The sequence below is a fragment of the Gigantopelta aegis genome, chromosome 3 (genome assembly GCF_016097555.1).
Source record: "Gigantopelta aegis isolate Gae_Host chromosome 3, Gae_host_genome, whole genome shotgun sequence".
NCBI classification, from domain to species: Eukaryota; Metazoa; Mollusca; class Gastropoda; order Neomphalida; family Peltospiridae; genus Gigantopelta; species Gigantopelta aegis.
Genome location: NC_054701.1, coordinates 32489731 through 32495730, shown reverse-complemented (window position 1 = coordinate 32495730; position 6000 = coordinate 32489731). Strand labels below are relative to the sequence as shown.

Here is a 6000-nt window from a genome sequence, read left to right as displayed (position 1 = left end):
GACATAACTCTTTGAAAAATGGGTAAATCACTAACAAAGTTAAACTTGATCTATACATTTAAAGCTATATAACACAATTCCATCTTAATATCTTCAGACATTGCAAAGCAAAAGTCGGGGAAAACTAATTTCCATATCTAATAAGTTCAACAGCCAAAACTATATGACATGACAGCACTGAGCAGATATAAAGGCATGGAATCAGGATAACCTTATTGTTTAAGATTTTAAACTTTTCATATAAATTTGATTTTCAAACTTCAGTGTCCACTGATGTTTAACTGTCTAACATTTGAACAGTGATTCATGACAACTGTTTAAACATCCAGTGAGCTCTGTCTTGAGCAGGTTTAGATTTGTCCAGCCAGTATCTGTGGTAATCCCTCTACAGGTAAAGTACAGGTAACAAGGATGTACTTCCCTGGGAAATGGTAGTCCTCCTATACATAAAACACAAGACAGTGGTTCATAGGAGCAGTCACATTGTCTAAATAGTCTTTTGAGTCTGTCTTGTGCAGATAAAAAAAATTTTAAAGTGTTAATGATTTTGTTATTTATATTATGTATACATGTATGATGCTAATGTTTACACTGCAAATGGGACATTTATACAGGGTTGATGCACATTGTTATCAAGTTAAATTCCATTACTTTTCTTTTAAAAATTATTTTCAAGATTTTTTTTCTGTAACAATCAACATATTACAAGGACTAGCTTTGGGTGAGCAGAATATTCACCAAATTATCTATTAAACTTAAAAAAATAGCCAATTTTTTTTTTTTTTTAAATTGGCTAATGTACTTAATGCAAATTGTCATACTTCTTGTGTTACATTTTCCATAACTGTCCATGAATTTTAAATGCCATGATGTTTCAGGATTTGCATAACCCATATGGACCTATATGACAATATGTTGGTAGGTGGACTTGGTGGAAGATTCAGCTGTCATAACATAAAATGTTTTATCTTTATATTAGATAAATGTACCATACAAACAGGGTGTCCTTGTAAAAGGAAAGGAAAGGAATAATTGCTCAACAACACCGTAGTACATTTTTATCTACGGCTATTTGGTATCTAACATTTACGGTTTGGTTGACAGAGAAAGTGAGGAAACCTGCTTTCACATAAGCTATTCCTAACAGTAAAGCGACAAGTGGTCTTTTATATGAATTGTCCCATAGACAAGACAATATTAAATACCACAACCTTTGATGTACCAGTTATGGATCACTAGCTGGAACCCTATTTAGTTTAATGGACAAACTATAATAGTCTAGTACAAGTAGTTGTCATAGGTCAGGCATTTATCCAAATGTTCTTTGGGTTCGAACATAGGACCCCTCTCAAAAGCAAGTGGCACTGAAAAGTCCCAATGTCTGGACTAAAAGTTCCCAATTTATATATTTAATTATGTCTGTTGTAATAAATTAATTTAACATAAGTTTTCTGCATCATTCAGTAGCCTGAAAAAAATATCCTAAGTATGATTTACTCCTGCTGATTTTCCCAATCCTATCAGGGATAGGACCCTGGCAAAAACTCTATATAAATCCATGTAGTTACAACATATGATACAGTAAGTTGTAGGTTATTACATATAAGGGAGTTAAAGTTTGTTTAGTTTAACAACACCACTAGAGTAGAGCACACTGATTTTAGCTATTGAATGTCAAACATTTGGTAATTTTTTACTCTAAGTCTTAGAGAAAACGCACTATATTTTCCCATTAGCTCAATGGATCTTTTATATGCACTTTCCCACAGACAGCCTGACAGCCTGTGATGTATCATTCATGGTGCACTGATTGGGACATGAAAAAAACAATTAGAGAATGGGTCCACTGCGGTGGTTCGATCTTATGATGCAAGAACCTCAGGCGAGCATTCTACCAACTGAGCTAGATCTTACCACCAGATATAAGGGAGATAATTCATTAATATGTTAAAATATAAACATGACAAGCTTACCCTCTTGAAAAGTTTTTGGTGGGTCGAAATCAGCTTGCACCTGATAAAACATAATGGAAAAAATATCAAATGTACATTAAATTTACATACAAAAAGTAAAGCACAGTAATTTGTAAGTACATGTACATTATATTTATGAGATACTAAGCAGAAAGCTTAAAATCAGTTTCGACCTGAAAGGAAAGGGATAAAAATATCACAACTTAAGGAAATAATTTAATTAAAGTTCTGTTGTTGTCTACTACATGTAGGTATATATCTGTCGTTTGATAATTAAAGTCTGAAACCACATTAATAACAACTACAATAAATGACTCTCCTTCCTTTAATTACCAAGTAGACTTTCCTCACATTTTGTTCAGAGAGAAATTGTGATAAAAAGATTACAATGACACAAATTCCATATACTAGATTGTCACCTACATATATATCAACTTCACTGAGATCTCCTAAAGTCCAAACCAAATTGTTAACAACTACGATAAATTACTCTCCTACCTTCAATTACTGTTACATTTTCCCCAAATTGTTTCCAGACACAATTTGTGCAAATACCATTACAGTGACGCAGATTCCAAATATTATTAGACTGTAACTTCGCTGAGGTCGCATATGGCAAAATACATGCAGTTTTCTGCCGTCTGCCATTTTGCTTTTTTACGGAATACTCTTCTAGAGGGGTGAAGGCCTCCAAAGTATGTGACGTAATTACTATAAAACCAATGTATCAAAAAAAATATATATGACGTCATCACGTTTGCTTTTATATCATAACATGTTATGACATTGTTAGATTAAGTCTTATCCTTTCACCCCTCTTGAAGAGTATTCTATAAAAAGGCAAAATGCAATCCCAGCGAAGTCAATATAGGTGACATAGTTATCATCTAGTATGTGGAATCTGTGTCATTGTAATGGTTTTTTCAAGATTTCTGTCTGGATAAAATGTGGGTAACATCTAACAAAAAATAAAGGTAAGAGAGCAATTTATCATAGTTGTTAACATTTTGGTTCAGACTTTGGAACAAAAAGCATGTAATTTTTAGCCGAATGCCATTTCGCTTTTTTATGGAATACTTTCCAAGACAACAAATTTAATGTGGGGGAAATCTAACAGTACCTAATGTCAGGAGAGTAATTTATTCTAGTTGTTAACAATGTGGTTCGCACTATATTCTAAAAATCTATGTCTGGTAATTGTTGCCATGCTCCAATTCATGCCAGTTTGGACTGCAGATGGTGACTGTAATACAAGTTACTAGCTTTATTTTTCATAAATTTTACTTGCTGACTGTTGTTCATTTCTGGATTGTACACACCTGTACCTAACTACATTTTACCTAGCCTTATAAAGATACAGACCTGTACATGTACATACAATTAGTTTTAGAAAACTTTTACTATAATCATGGTAAAGGATAACAGGTGTTTCAGTTCCCTACTGTCCAGCTACCAACAGGCTACCTGAAACAATTATTTCTACGAAATGTGGAGGCCTACAAAACCCAGTCATAAACATACCTCTGCTTGTTGTGCATCTCGTAGAAAGTTGTTTCCTCTGATTTCTTTCAGGTACCTGCACTGTGGAGACAACCTGGCATGTTGTATCCACGGGTCAGCCTGATCTCTCCAACTCTTCAAACCCAGCCCACAGCAAAAGCAAACAACCTTGTCAGCACAGCCTGAAATATAAGATATACATGCAGTATTTTATTTTATAATACATATATATCAGTTGAACTAAATGTATTGTACATGATCATTATTCAAAAGCAGTTTATAGTAAAAAAAAAAACAAAAAAACCCAGCTTCAGATGACACTTCCCTAAATACACAAGTAACGTTGCATGTTAAAGTTTGTTTTGTTTAACGACACCATAGAGCACATTGAGTTATTAATCATCGGCTATTGGATGTCAAACATTGGGTAATTTTTACACATATTCTTAGAGGAAACCTGCTACATTTGTCTATGAGTGGCAAGGGATATTTTATATGATAGGATACCATGACCTTTGATATACCAGTTGTTGTGCACTGATTGGAATAAGAAATAGCTCAATGGCAGGCTACATATTAAAATGTCATGGGAAACACTTTTTCGGTTCCACGACTTGTGATCATGGAAAGCTATCAGAAATAGTTTTTAGGTTCCGTTGAATAGTTGTACTCAATTATTAATAATCATGGGAAGCGAAATTTCGGTTCTATGATTTTACCAACATGCTATTGACACGGTACCGGAAACAATCATTTCCGTGAAATCTGAAGGCATGTTTGTTTCCGTGAGATCCGAAGGCCTGCAATAGGTCCACTGACAAAGAACAATCTCAAACAGACCGCTCACCAAGCATGTAGAAATTACATATTACCCATATGGTTAAAAATATCTTGCCATTCTTGGTTCATATCAAAGTGTTACATCCAAATAGAACTTAAAATGGGACGTACAGTAACATGTTGTATATAATACCTCGACATCATACGACTGGCCCACTACAACCTACATTGTATATTAATCAAAAGATTTCACTAAAACAAATACCAGGTGAATGCAAGTGGAAAAGTATATACATTGTATTTGCAAACCGCTTGTGTTTTTTTATTTACCATTGTATGTGTACACTGTTATGTACATATATACATGTATACCGTACCCAGCTATCAAAGAATCTACCAAATATTAAACTAATAAAGGTACATAAATACCTTTAAATTATTTTTAATGCATCTAAATAACATAATGTGATAAGTCTACCTGTGTAGTAAAAGCCTGCTTCACAAAGTTCTTAAGGTTTCTGATACATTTGAGACGGCCACTCTCGGAATGTATCTCGTCGTTTATTAATGTCTTCGAACTGTGGATGAACAAACACAAGTGACATCTCCACCGAAGACAGCTGTTTTGTTTCTTTCATCCAGTTGACAGCATTTTCCATTTGTATTGTGATGTTCCCCACATCATGTTTCATCACAAGTGGACAATGTGCTGCTTCTTGTTCATGCTGTAACTTACAGGTAGACAACTCGGTTGTAAATAGTAACGTTAGTCCACAGAAAACACACTGCACCATATTGCTTTGTTGGAAAATAAATCCACTTGCTGCCCATTCAGATGCTTTCAGCATGTTTTCATTTGTCAGATTGTCAAATGTCAGATTGTCAAATGTCAGGAATCTCCTGCTTTCAAACAAAAAATCTGATCCACCAAGTGGGGTAAAAGTTTGATTGTTTTTTACTTGTTGATGGTCCTGGAACTTATATATATATAATTATTATTTTCTGTGGTAAAGTTCATGTTTTCATTATCCAGTGGAAACAAGCATCTTCTGGCATTATTAATATGACTTTTTGGGAAAATCAGAGGAGATGCAGTCGAAAATGGTGTGGCACTTTTCAGATACGGGCAGTTTGGACTAAGGTCCTTACTAAGGACTCGGTGTACGGCCAACGGAGATTCTCCTTGTGGATTCATCCACTCTGCCGAACATGCAAAACAAGACAATACATCACCGTTTGAGCCAGGAACGCAGTAGAAATCAGCTTTAGCACACTTCATTGGTGAATTATATCTCAGGTTCCAGCATCCCGGTGATGTTGATGTTGACATGACAGCGGCTACATCCATGGTGTTTCCTCCAAATGATGCGAGTCTGGCGTATTCGCTAGACATGTCAGTTGGCTGGTCATCTGCCATGATCGATTACTCGTTGAAAATGTATGTCTAAAAATATTCTTTATTGATAAACTAAGAATTTAAACAGATTTTTAAAAATGACCTAAATAAAATTTCCATCAAACGCCATGTTGCTTTTTGTTGATTAAACGTATTTCCGGTGGTGAACATTACAAGGGAGATAACAATGTTGTTCCATTAAAGTGGCATTCACTTTTGTTTTGTTTAACGACACCATTAGAGCACATTGGTTTATTAATCATCGGCTGTTGGATGTAAAACATTTAGTAATTGGACATTTTCCCATTAGTAGCAAAATTAAGGTACATTTTATTATGCATCATCCCACTG

At 34.7% G+C, this 6000-nt stretch overlaps 1 long non-coding RNA gene across 1 annotated transcript; it reads right to left on the bottom strand.

The window, feature by feature from the left end:
* Positions 1 to 1971: 1971 nt before the first annotated feature.
* On the bottom strand, positions 1972 to 5778 carry LOC121389813. The gene is made up of 3 exons (XR_005960105.1): positions 4732 to 5778; positions 3495 to 3655; positions 1972 to 2013 (listed from the first exon to the last, which is right to left on the bottom strand). It is a non-coding gene; the product is annotated as an uncharacterized LOC121389813 (long non-coding RNA).
* Positions 5779 to 6000: the final 222 nt, after the last annotated feature.